Source organism: Podarcis filfolensis (genome assembly GCF_964270895.1).
Source record: "Podarcis filfolensis genome assembly, chromosome: 14".
Lineage (NCBI taxonomy): Eukaryota > Metazoa > Chordata > Lepidosauria > Squamata > Lacertidae > Podarcis > Podarcis filfolensis.
Window position 1 is genome coordinate 52,483,473 of NC_139616.1, and position 19,329 is coordinate 52,502,801.

General features: G+C 40.9%; 1 protein-coding gene and 1 pseudogene across 2 annotated transcripts in view; one reads left to right on the forward strand and one right to left on the reverse strand.

Moving 5' to 3' along the window:
• The window catches only part of LOC310749168 (vomeronasal type-2 receptor 26-like), a 39,326-nt gene extending 26,944 nt beyond the window's left edge, over positions 1 to 12,382 (reverse strand). The window contains exon 1 of the mRNA XM_083585740.1: positions 11,886 to 12,382. The gene's annotated coding sequence lies outside the window, so the exon portion shown is untranslated. The remainder of the gene's footprint in view (positions 1 to 11,885) is intronic.
• LOC310748729 (HLA class II histocompatibility antigen, DR alpha chain-like) overlaps positions 1 to 19,329 on the forward strand; it is a 196,188-nt pseudogene that overhangs the window by 48,212 nt on the left and 128,647 nt on the right. The gene's annotated exons all lie outside the window — the stretch shown is intronic.

Consider the following 19,329-nt stretch of genomic DNA (forward strand, 5'->3'; position numbering starts at 1 on the left):
ATGCGGAGTTTATAGTATTTCCGCATGCTGTTATTGTTGATCTTGTTAGTGGACTCTGGAAATCTATTGAGATTCAGGAAGGAAAGCAGTAATTTTGTCAGTGATTTGTGAGATAATCGCATCCCCAGTGGATTGGTAACTTTTGAGGTGTCACAATAACAAGACAAAACTGTTTATATGCCCATTAACAAAAACCCACAACCCTACAAGTGTTGTTTTCTTCTTTGAAGAGGACATGGCATGGCTTGGTAGATGCAGGCTACTTCTGGCCAAGGAAAGAGCGGAATCAGTCAGAGGCAAAATCATGTATATTTCATATACAAATATGGTCCTGGTGAGACATGACTTGGTTACATCAGGACTGATCTGTTGCAATGCAGGTTGTGTGGGCTGCCAGTTAATTATGTTTGGAAAGTCAACTGGCAGAATAATACTACAGAGGCTAGAATGTTGAATAGAACCAGAAACTGAGGTTAGGTGACTCAGTCTTTGCAACAGTTTCCCTAACTTCTGATCTTAAGTGGTTTAGAATTGCTTAAATTGTGGCCAGTCTTCAAGCAGACTGATACATCAGAGTGAGCTTCTTCTATCTAGTATGGTGAAACCAGCATTAAAATGGATAATCTCCTTGTACTCCACTTTCACTACTATACTTTGGGAGGTTAGATTGCAATACATAGAGCATGCCTCAATTTCCAGGTGGCCATACAAAATAAAATCCAGCATTTATAAAATAACATGCCAGTGGAAAGTTAGTCTAGAATTGTGCCCTTGATATGTGAATTTATCTGTGGATTATCCCCCATCCCATGGGTGATGAGCATAAAACAGCCTGTATGGAGTTTGAAATGTTATAAACCAAAACTTCATTTTACCACTTTGGCCTGCTAACCCTGTCATGGTCATAACAGACCATGTTATTTATTAATTATTTAAATTATTTATTAATAATTTATTTCCCTCTGAATTATTTTTATTAATTATTACAAATCAAACCAAATTAATTTAATTTAATGCATTTTCTTAAAATCAGGTTTCCCACTCCTGTTCCAAACATATGATCACCATCATTTCCTCACATTGCCGCATCATTTCTTATTTAGAGTCCAGTTGACACCCTTCACTTGCTGTTAAACCATTCTTCCAGCTGGCCGCTTTTTTCACCTTGCAAACAGCATCTCCGTTACATCTTATAAAAAAGCAATCCCTTTCACTTTTTTGTAGTCCTTCATATACATTGTGGTTCCAGACCTTGTGTGCGGGGAGAGTTAATGACTATCTTCCACTGTTCAATTATTTGCAGTGTTTATATGGATGGTATAATGTTTATCCACCAGTGTACGAGCTGCAGCCAAAAATAATTCACAGAATTCATATGCAAACGCCAATAAAATTCTGCTCTGGAGTTTTTCCTCAGCACACAGTTAAAAACAATCTCTTTTCTCAAATTCAGCCTCTTTGCCACATCTGGTGGGCATCTGTTCATCCCCCCCCCCGCATTCAACAGCAGTCCAGGAATAATTTTAAATAAAGTCTGTTCAGCTTTGGTCGAGGGGGCGGGGCATAGCAAAACATTGTTAAATTCCTTGTTGAGCATAAATCAAAAGCCTCCCCCCTCTTTTCCGAAGTAACCAACAGAATAACACAGCAGCGGCTACACACGTCCTTTTCCTTATACAGGGGAAGACAGGAAAAAAGGAGACCATTTGAAAAGCATAAGAAAGCAGCAAGCACCTTGTCCTCCCCTTCCTTTCCCGGCTGTTGTGAGGATTCTCAGGCTTCAAAGAAAACATTCAGATACCTTCAAAGAGCCAAGCTCAGTCCTTTTGGCAGCTGACTGATCACAGCCTATTAGCATGTGTCGGTCCAGAAGCGCATCTTGCTTAATGCCAATTGTCCAAATTATGCAGGAACCAACCACAAATCATGTGGGAGACGCAGGGACACACTCCCAGGTCGCACCCACTCTGCCTTTTAGGTTGGAAGACATGGGCTTGAGCGGCACAGCGGGATGCAGTGAGTTCCCCAGGCCCCACTGGGGAACATTGCCAGGATTTTTGCCTCATAAATCCTGGCTTTCCCCTGCCTGAACCTCCTAGCTGCTCACCATTGAGTTCGTGACATGGCCGGAAACCCATGGTCTGTTTCTCCACAACACTCTTTCTTCTAGGAAGATGAATAGGGCAGCGCATGTGAACCTCATTTCTCTACCTTCACATTATTTAATGCTCCTTAAATTAGGGCTGCCATGTGTCCAGAATTGATGTCCAGGGGGAATAAAAAATGACCCTTTTTTTTGTTTGTAACTTTCAGGTTTGTCTCAAAAAAGCTCAACAAGATGGTAGTGGAGACAGAGTGTCAGGTGGTGCATCAACAGCAGTGACCAGAGGAGGAACAGCTGCTGGGAGGAGCGCAAAGAGAAGAATGCTGTGGTTTTTACTTTTTGAAATTCATCCTCACAGTGGCCACACACTATTTTTTTCCTATTTTTTTATTAGTTTTCCAAATTTATAACACGTAAATCCACAAACATGAAAAGAAAACATTAAAAAACAAAGGAAAGCTTCGCTTCTGCATATGATGCTGTGCAAACCGTTCTAAGCTGAAACATTCCTAGAATAAACAAAAATTTTTTTTTCTTCCAGTAGCACCTTAAAGACCAACTAAGTTAGTTCTTGGTATGAGCTTTCGTGTGCATGCACACTTCTTCAGATACACTGAAACAGAAGTTGCCAGATCCTTCTATATAGTGAGAAGGTGGGGAGGGGTATTACTCAGAAGGGTGGTGGGAATGGGTGGTTGGCAGATAGCTGTGATGAGCCTGTTGACGACTCTTAACGACTGCAATAGGTCTTACAGGAAAAAGCAAGGGGTGAGAAGGTGAAAAATGGCTTTGTCATGTATAATGAGATAAGAATCCAATGTCTTTGTTCAGACCAGGTCTCTCCATGGTTTTAAGTTTGGTAATGAGTTGCAATTCAGCAGCTTCTCTTTCCAGTCTATTTCTGAAATTCCTTTGTAGTAAAACAGCTACTTTGAGATCTTGTATAGAATGTCTTGGGAGATTGAAGTGTTCTCCTACTGGTTTCTCTGTCTTGTGATTCTTGATGTCCGATTTATGTCCGTTTATTCTTTGGCGTAAGGTTTGGCCTGTTTGTCCAATATAGAGAGCTGAAGGACACTGTTGGCATTTGATGGCATATACAATGTTAGACGATGAGCAATTAAATAGTCCCGAGATGGTATGTGTGATGTTGTTGGGGCCAGTAATGGTGTTGTCCGGGTGTATGTGGCAGCAAAGTTGGCATCTGGGTTTATTGCAAAAGTTTAATAAAGAGGTTTTCATGCCTGTCTAGTTCTGTGCTCGCTTTCCCAGCCTTTACTCTATCGGTGATTAATGCCTATATGCAACCTTTTGCTTTGTACTTGTGTTAACCAATCAGCAACAAGCACATATGTGGCAATGCTGTAATATTCAATAAAAGAGGCTCCTTGAGACTTGCTCAGGAGATGCCTCCCAGATGACACTCGCTACCTGTCTGTCGTTATTTCAACCCAACATCTGGTGACCCCGATGTGCCAGATCCCTTACGCAGCCAAGCCCCTGTACTTCACTCGACTGGAAAAGTCTTAGCGCGCTACTTCGTGAGTATGGGGGGGGGGGAACTGACTAGGTTCCAGCAGGAGCATGCCAAGGAGTTGCTCCATCTCGTTAGACAGCGGGTGGCCAGTGTTCATATTTCTTTGAAAGAAATTGAACAATTGTTATGTGAGATTGCTTGCCAATGTCCCTGGTATCCAGAATCGGGGTCTTTAGGGTCAGAGGCTTGGCAAAAGATCGAAAAAACCCTCTTTGCAGAACCGAGGGCTTCGATTAGGACCTCAGGCATCTCAGCCCCCAATGGCACCTGCTCTTTTGTCAGTTGCAGACAATCCCCCACCTTACCCCAAGATTTTACCTCCCTCGCAACCTTGCCAGCCCCTCCCTCCGCCTCAGCCCACATCCACCCCCACATCCCTCCTTCGCCTGCCCCAGCCCCTGCGTGCTCTCCTACAGGAGCTGTGCGCGCTGCGCTTTCTTTAGCTAGGCAGAAAGGGCTCCTGTCCTTAGAGGAAGAGTCTGAATGGGCTGGGGAAATGCCATCTCCTTTCCCTATCTCCTATACCAATCCAGGCACTGCGCAGCAACAGGTAATGTACGAGGCGCTTCCTTATTCTGTTATGAGGGAACTAAGGAGAGCCATTACTGATTCTGGCTTAAAATCCTCCTATGTGATAGGGATGCTGGAGGGGATAGCAAGCGGTTACACAATGCTACCCCAAGATTGGAAAGATTTGATGCGCATGCTCAGTATGTAGTTTTTGAAAGCGAATTTAAGCATAGCGCAGCAGCTCTGGCTGATCCACAGCATTCAGCCGCTCAACTTTTTGGTGCTGGTCTGTATGATAATATACCAGCTCAGGCGCAATTAACACCTTTACACTTTAGTCGCACTGCGACCTGTGTGCAACGCGCCTTTCGCAAAGTCCCTGTCTCAGGGCAACCACTGAGCTCCTTTGTTAATATTAAGCAACGACATTCGGAGCCCTACCATCAATTTATAGATATATTGAAAGAATCAGTCACTAGGCAGGTTGATAACACTACAGCCCAAAATGAATTGATGAAAAAATTGGCTTTTGAAAATGCAAACACTGACTGCAAGAAGGCATTGCAGTCAGTTGTACATCGCCCCAAATATGACCTGGCCGATATGATTCAAACCTGTGCCGATGTAGGAAGCCAGAGCCATGCGATGTCTTTGCTTGCCGGTGCCATCCAAGCTGGCAATAAGCCAACAGGCAACTGCTTCAATTGCAAGCGCCCAGGTCATTTTGCTAAACAATGCAGAGCCCCTGGCGGGGGGGCCAACAGGAATGGTGATGCCAATAAGGCTAAACCTTCCAAAAAATGCCCAAAATGCAGTAAAGGCTATCATTGGGCAAATCAGTGCAGGAGTTCGGGAAACTCCATGGCAGCCCCGCTCTCGGGCCAGGACAAATAGAGAGCCCTCCGCCGTCAGTTTCCACTATTGAAAATTTTCCTAAGGACACACCCTCTGATTTTACCATTGATTTAATTAATCAGGAAACCAAAGACGCTGTTTTACCTGGTGAAATTGTGCTCATGCCCACCCAATTGGCAGGCCCACTACCACCTAAGGTCGCAGGCTTAATTTTACCCAAATTCTCTGCGGCCAAAGAAGAAATCATGGTTGTTCCAGGAGTCCTAGATCCTGACTATGTGGGCACAATCATGGTTCCACTTTGGAGCCATATGCCCGTGCAGTTAAAAAAGGGTGAGTCTTGGGCGCATTTGGTAGTGCTCCCTTCTCATCCTACTGCTTCTATTATGGATAGTAATTTGCACCAGCTCTCCCCCCTCTCTCCACAGCTATTAGCTGTAATCCAGAGGATTGGTGAACAGAAACCTCTTCGTAAGTATAAAATCAATGGCAAAGTTCTGGAAGGCTTGATTGACACGGGCGCAGACATTTCTGTCATTTCCAGTAATTGCTGGGACCCCACGTGGCCCCTTGAGTCTGCCTCTGCAGTTTGGGGTGTGGGTGGACCTCAAACTTCTTCTAAAAGCGTACAGTGGCTGCCTGTTTCTCTGCCTGATAGCTCTGAAACCATTGCATACATCCAGCCCTGTGTACTGAAAATCCACCTCAATCTGTGGGGCAGAGACCTGCTGCAACAATTACAAGCTACCATTCAATTATATTCCAGCAAATATTAGCCATGGCACACCTTGTTGCTTAAGCCGTTTATCCATCATTTTACCCAAGTAACATCACTTATCCCGCTCTCGATATCGACGCTCTGTAGAATTGACTAATGATTGTGATGATTCTGTTTCTCTCCCTAGCAGATCTGAATATATTTCTCTAGCTGTCTCTCTCTTAGGAGTCCCTGGATTGGCTGTACGGAATAGCAGGAATATTAACTCTTTAGCTTGCTCCGCAGCAAAAGCCTTGAATTCTACTTCACAAGCTCTTCACCTTTTGAATAAAGAACAGAGTGAATTGCGTCACGGACTCTTACAGAATCGCGCTGCAATAGATTATTTGCTGATGCTTCATCATTATGGTTGTGAACAAATGGATGACATGTGCTGTTTCAATATTACTGACAATTCTAAAGCTATTCAAAAGCAAATTTCTCATTTGCAAAATCTCACACATCACATCAAACAGGACGTTGGACTTTTTGGCCTCTGGGATTCGTTCACCCAGTGGCTCACTGGCTGGTTGCCAAATCTGAATTGGCTTCGCAATCTTTTTCAATATGTTATTATCATAATATGTATATTAATTTTGCTATGTTGCTTTATCCAGTGCATCCCTGGTCTCATACGCCTTTGGTCTCAGTGTTTTTCTCCTCCTCAGCCACCCAATAAAATTATTGCTGCCTACTTTGTGAAATGGCAGCACCAACAGTAAACATACGGGGAGACGTGGGCTGAATTATTTCGGGCATGCGCTGGCAAACCACGTATCCTGAAGTATTTTTTGTCCCATTCACCCTGAAATCACATAACAACATCGGTGGGCAGACTTATTTCAGGTATGCGCTGGCAAACCACGCATCCCGAAGTATTTTTGTCCCACTCACTTTTAAATAAAAAAGAAAGGAGGAGATGAAGGAAAGCTTCGCTTCTGCATATGATGCTGCGCAAACCGTTCTAAGCTGAAACATTCCTAGAATGTTCAGTTCACATTGAGTTCGTACCTGACTTGTTCTTAATGCATAGTTGACCATATCTACGGATGAATGCTATATCAATCACTAGTAAAAGTTTAATAAGGAGGTTTTCATGCCTGTCTAGTTCTGTGCTCCCTTTCCCAGCCTTTAATCTATTGGTGATTAATGCCTATATGCAACCTTTTGCTTTGTACTTGTGTTAACCAATCAGCAACAAGCACATATGTGGCAATGCTGTAATATTCAATAAAAGAGGCTCCTTGAGACTTGCTCAGGAGATGCCTCCCAGATGACACTCGCTACCTGTCTGTCGTTATTTCAACCCAACACAAACAAACAAACAAACATTCATCCTAACTGTAATAATTCCACTTTTGTTAACATTGTTGGGTGACTTCCTCGAATCCCCCTGGCTGAGTTTCCATATAAATCATTGTAGTAGTTTTCCAAAACTATTTTCACATAAACTGTACTTGGTTGATTAACATCTTTTTTTCTTTTCATTTTAACAACATAGTATTCTACAACATCACATGTTTAAATCCTAGGCCTATCTGATACTCGCAAGTAATTCTATTTAAGTTATCTTAACATATTTAGCTAAATATTCTTTGAATTTCTTCCATTCCTCTTGGTACTCCTCCTCCTTCTGGTCGCGGACTCTTCCGGTCAGGTCGGCTAGCTCCCCAAAATCCATCATCTTCATCTGCCATTCCTCCACTGTTGGTACTTCTTGTAATTTCCAATTTTTGGCCAACAAAATTCTAGCTGTAGTTGTGGCATACAAAAACAATCTGACATCTTTCTTGGGCAATTCCAAACCTGTTATTCCAAGTAGAAAGGCTTCTGGTTTCTTAATAAATGTGTATTTCAACATTTTCCCCAATTCATTATAAATCTTTTCCCAGAAGTCTTTCACCTTGGGACAGGTCCACCACATATGGTAAAAGGTTCCTTCTTTTTCTTTACATTTCCAAGATAGGTTGTCACTCTTGTGGTAGATCTTTGCTAATTTTACAGGGGTTAAGTATCATCTATACATTGTTTTCATAACATTTAACTTCAACACCGTACATGCAGTGAACCTGACCCCTTTCCTCCACAGGGGTCTCTTGCCCAATCTATCATCACAGATTTAACTTGTTCATCCTTTGTATGCCCCTCCAACAATAAACAATAAATTATATATTTTAGATAAATTTAGGTAATTTATACATTTTAGATAATTTTTTAACATTGGTATCTAAGAACTCCGTTTCCAGTTTGGTTTTTTCCGGTGCAAACCCGTTTTTCCTATCTAACTTATACAATTCATAGATCTGGTAATAATGTAACCAATTTATTTTATCTTTGATTTGATCAATTGGTCTTATTTTAAATCCTTCTTTATCTTCCAACAATAAGTCTGAATATCTCAACCATTTAATCTCCATATTTAACTTTTTCTGGGCCTTTGCCTCCATTGGTGAAAGCCAGCTGGGTGTCTTCCTTTCTAAGAGATCTTTATATTTTATCCAAACATTATATAGAGATTTTCTAATTACATGATTTTTGAAACCATTATGGGCCTTTATCTTGTCATACCATAGATAAGCATGCCAGCCAATTACATTGTCAAATCCCTCCAAGTCAAGAACATCAGCATTATCTATTTGTATCCATTCCTTAACCCAACCAAGGGCTGCGGCTTCAAAACATATCTTCAAATCTGGCAGGGAAAATCCCCTTCTTTCTTTTGAATCTGTTAATAATTTATATTTAATTCTGGCCCCCCCACCAAATAAATCTAGATAAGGCTTTCTGCCATCCTTTAAAACATTTCACATCATCAATGATAGGGAGGGCTTGAAACAAAAACAGCATCTTTGGAAATACATTCATCTTAACCACTGATATCCGGCCCATTAATGACAATTTTAGGTTTGACCAACTCTCAAGATCTCTCTTAATTTCATTCCATAATTTCTCATAATTAGCTTTATATAAATTCAAGTTTTTCACCGACAAATTAACACCCAGATATTTAACTTTTTTCACTAAAACTAGGCCACAATGGCCACACACTATGGCTCATAGCATGGATCAGATATTTCCCCCCTAGAACCCCTGAACATGTTTGTGCTGATATGCTTGGAGACGGCTGGTATGCAGGATACGTTGAAATGGGTCAGAGAGCCTTTTCATCCTGGGGAGCCAGATCTTTATCTCCTCTGCATTCGCAGGCCAACTTTGGCAGTGGGAGGTCCCACCTACCTGCCAATCATCTGACATCATAAAGATGCCGCATGATTGCCAAATGGACTCTCCAAGCCACCAATTAATGCCCAGGATGGTGGGGGAACATATTGACAAAGCAGGATTAAATCCCCCCCCCCACACACATTGGCCTATGTGCACTTCCATCCTCCATTCTGTAGGGTTAGGATAAAAGGTAAAGCTAAAGGGACCCCTGAGGTAAAAGGGTAAAAGGTAAAGGTACCCCATACTCTGAACTTAGGGCACATGAGCTACTTGACCGTCACTGCACCACCCAAATGAGAAGCACAATCATCACTATTTGGGGCAGGGATAAAAGGGCGACAGGGTGTGTTCTGCATCCTCACTGCAGATTTTCCACCCCCCCTTTCCATTCCCAGCCACTCTATCCAATGCAAGAGTCTGCAACCCAAAGGGAAAACTCAGCCCTCCATGTACTCAGCCAATAAATCTAGGTGGCTTGCAAGAAGCCAGGGTAGAATAAGGAGGGACTGAACTCCTTCACATCAGCTTGTGCAGGGTGTGTGTGTGTGTGTGTGTGTGTGTGTCCCACTTTCTGCAGGATTTAGAACACTCACTGGCACACCCAAACCAAGCAGGATTGAAAGTATAATCTTGCTTTCTGCAGAGTTTGGCCATGCCAGCCAGTTCTCAGCAGGAACGGGGGGGGGGGGGGATGATGTCACCAAGTACAATTGAGCTTCCTGCAAGTCAGTCGATGTTGGGGTGTGAAGGAGAGGTCCCCCCTCCACCTCTAATCCAATTTATGACAATTCACCCCCTGTCTGCTCCAACTGAGCCTGCCAGCCCAAGATGAGCCCTGACAGCTCTGAAACTGTCCAGCCAGAAACACTCAGGACTGTATCTAATGCTAGTAGGTCTGCTTAGACCCACTGAAAATAATGCTCATTTTTGGGACTGGGAGTATAACTAGCATTGGATACAGCCTGTGAATCAGGGCCCATGAGGGTTGTGGCCTGGGGAGAGCCAGATAGAGTCCAGTTCAGTCCCTGGGGCTGCTTCCCCAGCTTTGGCCTAATGCACTAAAGCAACAGAATCCCATATTTCAGGGCAGATGATTTTGGTCTTTTGCACACACATAAAGCACTTTTGTCACTGTAGGAATGGCCTAGCTGGATTAGAAGAGACCATGATCTAGGTTGGCAATCCTTCATAAAAGGATTTTCTGATCTACATTAAATCAAAGTTCCTTTCTGCCTTGGCAAGTGCCCTAGTGTCAAACTGTCTAACTGAATGCTGCTCTTGCCACCTGGAGCGCCCTCTCCAAGGGGCATCTCCCCAGAGCAAAAGCCACGTCAAGACCCTGTAATTAGAGATAATTGAGAGAGAGCCCTCATTGTCATCACATATGCCGTGTGCAGTTGCAATTAGGAGCAATTGTCACAGATCCAGCAATCATCATTGTACTTGACATTCAGTATTGCAACTAGTTAGTTTATTTTAAACTTTGCTGTGCAATTTTCTGTCCTGCATTGTAAACAGCGTTTAGATTTTACATGGTATTAACGGCAACCTGTGTTTATCTGGACACGGTACTTTCCACCTTGTGCCAAATCCCAAAGGGGCAACTCCCCAAAGCACAAGGCAAGGCAAAGCTGTGATTGTCACAGAGCCAGCAGAAAGCGCAATTAAAGCCGGCAGCCAGCTTTCTAATTATGAAATAAACTTCGGCAAGCAGCTGATAATCGAGTTCTTGCAGAGAAAGAAGCCTGCTCTTCTCTCTCTGGGACGCATCTGCTGTCTCTGACATGTCATATCAACATCTCACTGGGGCCAGAAGCACCCAGGCAGAGCTGATCAACAACACAAAAAGTTTCTCACTCAGCCAGGCAAATATCCTATGTGTATCCCATCACACTGGAATGCTTAAAATTTGAACACTAAGTTTGGACTTGTCCATTAATGTGGGGCTGTCTCTCAAAAGTATTTGGAAGCCGCATCTAGCCTGGGATGCTGTGGTCGGCTGTGGACCAGGGCCAGTTTCCTGGAGAAGGGGACTCCACTGCTCAAACTATCTCATTGGCTGCCAGTACATTTGCAGGCACAATTCAAAGTACCCATAATAATAATGTTCTAAGCAGCACAGGACCAGGATTTTGGAAAGACCATCTCCTCCTAGATCAACCTAGTTGCACAATCACGCCCCCCTTTTACTACCATGATTACAAGGTAGTTTAAAAAAGTTAATCTTCCGTATTAGGTGATCTTGAGTACAGTGGTACCTCAGGTTACAGACGCTTCAGGTTACAGATGCTTCAGGTTACAGACTCCGCTAACCCAGAAATATTACCTCAGGTTAAGAACTTTGCTTCAAGTTTTGAACAGAAATCGTGCAGTGGTGGTGTAGCGGCAGTGGCAGGCCCCATTAGCTAAGTGGTACCTCAGGTTAAGAACAGTTTCAGGTTAAGAACGGACCTCCAGAACAAATTAAGTTCTTAACCCGGGGTAGCACTGTACATATAAAATCTCACTCTTTTAGCTATGACATCATCAATGAACATCTGTGTTCTTTGCAAGACAGCTCTTCAGGATAAAGTACAGATTTACACACCATCACTAAGTAGGATTGCCATCTTTTTAACTCTGCTTTTCAAAAATCTTCAAATATTGCAGGTGGAAAACATCACCTGCTGATTTATACAGAGCACACAACTCTGAATGTCGCAGGAGCATGTTAGTACTCTCCTGAGTTCATTGTGGGATGTATAATCTAGGTCTGTGCATGGATTCCAGTCAAATCTCATATTCCAGACAAAAATGGGGCCAACTTGTGTTGAGCCGGGATTGAGGCAGCCCTGTATTGTGCCCACCCAGAGAGATCTAGGGCTGCCCTGAGGTTGGCAGTTGAGTGACAAACTGGCCAACTCTATTCTTCTTGGCTGCTCCTTCATACCAGTCATTCTTTGTGCTATATGGCTCTTTATTGCTCCTCCACATCCAAGCTTTGCCATGCGCACTTGAGCAGAAGAAATAATAGTGGAATGCAATGAATGGTGTCTTATAATGATTTATTGGGTCTAGGGGGCTTGGGATTTCTGACCATTGCCAGATCTATTGCGGCTTTCCTTACCAGGAATATTTAGCCCCAGCATATTATAAAACCACAGTAAAACATTAAACATTAAAAACTAATGAAAATAATAAGGAGTTGTCAGGCAGTTTCAATGAAGCTCTCTTCTTCGCTCTGGTCACAGCCTTGGTCCTTGGCATCTTCTCTAAGAACGGGGACACTCCCATTGTCAAAGCCAACAACCGGGACCTCACCTACACTCTGCTCCTTGCCCTCTTGCTCTGCTTCCTCTGCTCCTTGCTCTTCATTGGCCAGCCTCACCCAGTGAGCTGCTCTTTACGACAAACGGCCTTTGGCATCATCTTCTCCATTGCGGTATCTTGTGTCTTGGCCAAAACCATCACGGTGGTTCTGGCCTTCATGGCCACCAAACCAGGATCCAGGGTGAGGAAATGAGTGGGTATCAGGGACTGGGTAAAAGAAGTGGTGGAGACTGCCTGCCCATCCTGACTGTTCCAGGGAGAAAGGAAGAGGAAACAGTATAGATTTACAACAGGGGTTTGTGGGAGGTCACAGCTCAGAGGCAGATGAGGGGGAAAGTTGGGAAATAATGGGGGCGCCAGAGAAGCAGCTGGTTTGGTGGTGAAGGAAGGCCCAGGGGTGAGCGGGTGATTGCACAAAAGAAGCTCAACAACATTGGAGCTCAACAACTGTCCGGATTTTTACTTCTTGAAATATGGCAACCCTGGACTGAGGTTATATACCTGCCAGTTGCCCCCAACTTCTGGTTTAAGAAGAAATTATAATTAAAATGCTGAAATCAAAACAAAAAGCATGTTTTAATCATTTGTGCCTAATAAAGATTTTAAACAGCCAAGAGGTGGTCCAACTGGTGGAAATGTTTGTTTGTTTGTTTGTTTATAGTTTTACATAACAAATTTCCATTTAAACATATCTATCACCTTTACATTTAGGATTCTCAGAATCCCTTGACTTCCCCCGCCCTTCTCTGGTTTCCATTGTCCATCCTTTTTTACCCCCCCCCCATTTGTTATATCTATTTTATTTTTATTATTATATATTATATATATTATTTTATTTTATTTTATTTTATTTATTATATCTATTATTAACTTTTCCATTATATTTTGTCTTTTACAAGTATTATTCTAATCCTGCCAAAGTTTTTAACTGTTTACAATGTTCTCTTGAGTAAACTATAATCCCCCCCCCCATTGTCTCCTAAACTTCTTCTTGTCCTGGTCTCTGATTCTACCGGTCAATTTCGCCATTTCGGCATACTCCATCATCTTCTTCAGCCATTCTTCTCTGGTTGGAACTTTGTCCTTTCCATTTCTGGGCCAGTAGTATTCTTGCTGCTGTCATTGCAAACATAAATAGTCTTTTCTGCTCTTTCAGAATCTCTGTACCTATAATGCCTAACAAAAAAAATCTCCCCCCCCAAATGTTATTTTAACCCCCCTCAACTCATTATATATCATTTCCCAGAATTCTTTTGTTACCTTGCACATCCACCGCATGTGGTAGAACATGCTTTCTTACATTTCCTACATACATTAGAAGCAGTTCTATACATCTTTGCCAATTTCACTGGTGTGAAATACCGTCTATACATCATTTTTATATAATTTTCTTTCAACGAACAGCATGCTGTAAATTTTAAATTTTCCTTCCATAATTTTTTCCAAGACTCAGGCTGAATATTATGCCTTATGTCATTAGTGATTTGACTTTTTCATCTTTTGTATGCCATTCTAGCAGTAATTTATACATTCTAGATAAAAATTTCACATCATTTCCCAATTATTCTTTTTCAAACCTTGAGAATTCTGTACTGAATCCTCTTTTCTTATCTACTTTAAGCACATCATTTATTTGGTGATCTTGCAGCCAATCTGTGACTAACTGTCTTATGTTTTCCATATTTTATAATTTCATTTACTGTTCTCTCTCAATGAGCAACGCTTTATAATTTACCCATTCTGCTTTTGTGCTGACTTTTTTTAAAAAAGAATATCACTTCTATTGGGGAAATCCACCATGGAGTTTTCTGTTCCAACAGGTTTTTATATTTTTCCCATATACCATAAATTGCATTTCTTATTACATGATTTAAAAAAACCTTTATGCACTTCTCATACCACAAATACGCATCCCATCCAAATCTGTTATCATGACCTTCAAGGTCTAAAATATCTGTATTTTTCAAAATTATCCACCTCATAATACAATTTTAAATCTGGCAGCAAGTAGCCCCCTCTTTCTTTATCATCTGTTAGTAATTTATATTTAATCCTTAGTTTCTTCCCCTGTCAGATAAATTTAGTTACCGGTATATCTTTTTGCCATTGCTGGAAGTGTCCCTCCCCACTGGCCACAGGTATCGTCTGGAATAGAAACAACATTCTTGGCAATATATTCTTCTTTATGACAGAAATTCTTCCCCAAAGTGATAAATTCATTCTTCCCCAAATCTCCATATTTCTCTTTAGCTCTTTCCAAGTTGTTACATAATTATCCTTAAATATATTTATATTCTTAACAGCCATAAACCAAAATATTTCACCTTTTTTCCAAATGTTAATTGTGCCAGTTGTAATTCATTTTTACTTTTTCCATCATATTTTTAACCAATACTTTTGTTTTGATTTATTTAGCTTGAGTCCTGCTACCTGTCCAAACTCATACATTTTGTCCAATACCCTTGGTAGACTCACCAGTGGGTTTTCTACTGTTATTACGTCATCTGCAAATGCTCTCAATTTATACTCTTTGCATCCAACTGATATACCTTTTATTTCTTTCTCTGATCTTCTATTTCTCACCAGTATCTCCAGTACTAAAATAAACAATAATGGCAACAGGGGGCAACCCTGTCTTGTCCCTTTTGTAATTTTACATATTTCTGATATTACATTGTTCACTAATAACCTTTCCTGTTGGTCTGAATATATTGCATCAATTCTCCGAAATGCATCACCCCTATAGTTTTTTCATAAAACCCCACGACACATTATCAAAGGCCTTCTCTGCATCCACAGAGATGTTGCCTGCTTTTCATTCCTGATCTCCAGATATTCTGTTATATCAGTTATATTCCTTGTATTACCCTTCATCTGTTGGCCAGGAAGAAAGCCGGCTTGATCGCGATGAATTAACTGTTTAAGCACGCATTTCAAATGGTTCGCCATAATATTGGCAAATATTTTATTACCATTATTCAGCAGAGATATCGGCCTTAATTTTTTACCAAAAGTAAATTTGTGTCTTGTTTCGGGAGTAACATTATATATGCCTCTTTCCATGATTCAGGATTTTTCACTGTTATCAGTATCTTATTCATTACTTCCACCAATGGTTGTATCAGAAAGTCCTGTAATTTTTTTTGTAGTATTTGGCTGATAGGCCATCTGGTCCTGCAGATTTGCCTATTTTAGAGTACTTGATCACTTGTTGTATCTCTTGAATCGTTATAGGTACATTTAAGTCAATCAGTTTTTCTTTTGGAATTTTAGGTAAATTACTTTTCATTAAATTTTCTTCAATAATGTCTTAATTTTCTTTGCTGGCTCGATATAATTCTATATAATATTTCTCAAATTGTCTTTTAATATCCTTAGGATTATCTATTATTCTACCTTCTACCTCCAATTTATTTATCACATTTTGGCCTTTCTTCTTTTTTAATTACCAAGCAAGCAATTTCCCTGGTTTATTTGCAAAATCTTATTTTTTTGTCTCAACCTTTTAAATTTCCATTCAATTTCTTAATTCTCTTACACTAAAAATTGTGTCTGTAGACTTCCGGGTCAGCACAAACAACGAATGGCGGAGTTCTTCCGATTGGAGGAACGGGCTCTGTGGAAATTGGGTCTTCCCGCCGCGGCGAAGGCGGGGGCCCGCTAGAAATCCCAGGCGGAGAAGCCTGGGAACGTGGGGTTCGGCAGAGCACCAAGAGCGCCTCTCCTACTCACGAGGAAACCCCTTTTCGGGGCTCCGGAGTGAAGTGGGGTGAGCAGCGCAGTGCTGCGAACCGATCGCTATTTCCATGGAGGGAAGCCGCGCAGCCATCGCCGGAGAGCGCTGACTTTTTCCTGATGAGATTTGGACTCTAAATCAAGTACCCGTGAGTAAAAACGGAGAATTGGATCAAGAAAATTTATGAATTAGGCACAAGCGGGAAGGTTTAAACAGGAAGTCCGCCTTCCGCTTTTTGTATATAGATTGAAGCAAAGACCTTGCAAACTAACAGCCTGGAAAACTGCTTTAAAGTTGGAAATTTCCTGCATCTACAACTAATAAAACCCCCCTTGAAAGCAGGAGAAAAGGGGGGGGGGAATTGACTGTTTAATCCTGCAGGAGGAGAGTAAAGGAATTTAAGTTTCCATCATCCCAAACCTGGGGAAGGGGTGTCGGGACAGAAATTGTTTGAGACGTCCATTGATTGAAAGTGGAGTGCTTTGACAGATAGTATTAAAAAAGAAGAGAAACAAATTAACTTCAACGCCACCTTCTGCATTTCTGTATTTTAAAGATACAAAGTATTTGAAAATCGAAAGGATTTGAAATCGAAAGTAATTTCTTTTGTTGGATACATTTTAAAAATGGATACAAAAAGAAACTGTGTCCCCTAGAGGGAGCTTGTCAGCTTGTTGTTGTAGCTCACAGCTGCAAGATTTGGATCGTGGGACCTGCCGTTTGACCTTGAGCAGAAATGTGTTGGAAGGAAGGCTTAGTGTCTGCCCTTGGCTTGCTGGAGCAGCTGCATGAAAAAATGAATTTGATGCATGAAAAATTGGATTTGGTGAGCGCTGTGGCTAGTGAATATGATTTAACAGGGAACAAGGATAAAGAAGTCATACAGCGACCAACTCAAGAATCTGGTTTGATAAGGCAGGTCCAAGGGCAGAAGAAGAAGGATTTGGCAGTGATTCTCCCTCAAACAACACGAATGGAGAGATCTAAAGTCCGGCAGGAACAAAAGTTACTGATTGAACTTGGAGTGTGTTGGGAAGTGTTTGAAGTTAAGGAAGTTCTTAACTCTAGTGGGACTATGAAACAGGCGAACAACTATCTTTTGGATAAATACTTTTTGGATTACAAAGATGACGACAGGGAGTGGGACTGGGGGGAAGGGACTTGCCTGATGAAGGAAAATGGAAATTATTACTGGATGGAACCCTCCGGAGACCCACTCCCCAAGAAGCTAACAATAGACAAAGAAGTGCGCAAGCACAAACAAGGACAAGAAAATGTGCAGAGGGGGCCAAGAAGAGACTTAAGGGCCTTGGACATAAGAACACCAGATTGATGGACTTGATGTAATGGACAGAAAGGACTGACATGACTCGATACCAGGAAGAAGGGACTTTGGATAAAAACTAGAGATATCAAGGGAAATTATTTTGTTAATTTTGGAATTAGTGTAACATTAATGAAATATTAGGGAACATGCTGGAAAGGAACTAAACTGGCTTTAGCAGAAAAGATTTAAGGAGATATGAATGAATATGATGTAAATTTTGAAATTTTAAGATTTTTAAGATAAGATAAGGTTAAAAAGATTAAGGTAAATTGAATAACAGATTATATTAAAAGATGGAAGGGCAATGTTGAATTAATTGATAAGATAGATTGTGAAGATTCATAATTTAAATTAAAATTGAGAAACATGGGAAGAATTTGCTGAAATAACGAATTAAACTAGAATACAAAAAGGGAGGTGTGAGGAGGTTCAAGAAATAAGCAAATGGAAAGTTGTAAATTTGAGATTTGTATTTTTCTTTTTCCTTTTTTTGTTTTTTTTGTTTTATTTTGTGTTGTATTTTTCTGATTTTTTCCGTTTTGTTTTTGTTTTTGTATTGATGAAATTCTGAATAAATATCATTTTTTTTAAAAAAAATAAAAAATAAAAATTGTGTCTGTAACAGTTTTATGTTTTGTTTTATCAAATCTTCCCCAGGTTTCTTAATCAACTCTTTTTTAATAACTCCACCATAATTTCCTTTTTTTGTTTCTCGGATTCTTTTTTGATATGCACTTTGCTGAATAAAAAAACTTCTCATTACCACTTTGCTTGTGTCCCATACAATGTTAAGATCGGTCCCTTTATCCAAGTTCAATTCAAAATAATCCTTCAGATTTCCCCCCCGCTTTTTGCATGGTTTCTAGATTATCTAGAAGGCTGTCATTTAGTCTCCACCTAAATATGGAGTTTCATTCTCCTTTTAACTCTAATAACACTGGATTATGATCTGATAAAGTTGTTTTGTTGTATTTCAGTTCTTTTTATTCTCTATTCTCTATTTTATTCTCTATGTTAACTCATTTGAAACCCATATCGAGTCAATTCTCTCGGCAGACTAGTTTATTTTATTTTTAATCCTCTGTCCCTCTGGTGAAAGTGCTGTTTGTAAAGTGGAACTAGCAGAATTATGCTAGTGTAAGAAAGAAATGCAATGAATGTTCTCTGATAAGGAGCCTCAGCTTAAAGCAAGGGCTGTAAGATCTAGGGGAAAGTGAGGTGTTAATAAGACTAAGGACTCAGCTAGATTGGTAAAGGAAAAGCGTTCTATACGCATGTTATTTGCAATATAACACAGTGACACCATATGGTGCTGTGGAGACCCGTCTTTCCGTGTATGAGTTTAAAGTGCATTTATCTGAATTGCTTCTTTGACACTTCTAGATCCAGCCTAAGATCACTGAGTGGGGGCTGCATGCTTGCCTATGACACTCACAATTACCAGGGCACAGTTCAATAACAAATACGTATTATTATTTTGCTCTTACTGTTTTCTCTCACAGAGCACAATGCTCTAAGGAGATCACTTTGGAACAAGTAATTATTTCAAATTGCTGGGTTTCATCATCTTGTCAAATCCCACATACATTCTATCAGGCCATAAACACAAAGTATATATAAAATAAATCCTGTGTTATTCGGAGACCCAGTGATAAATTCTGAACACACAGGATCTCATGGGTCAGAAATTTGGCACATCCCCTTTATCAAATTAATCCAGAGCCATTAAACCTAATGCAATTCATGGTGGATGAGAGAGAAATCTGGCTTTCTGCATAACTGTTGGTCAAGATGGCAGGAACATTTCTGCTGCTGATTCTTCTCTTCCTGTGGCTCCAGATGCCTCCAACTGAGAGCAAGGAAGACTCTGAGAGATGCACCTTGACGGATCCTTTCCAGCTTCCATTCCAGTATTATCAGAGAGGGGACCTAATCATTGGAGGAATTGTTACTTATTTGGGCTATGCAT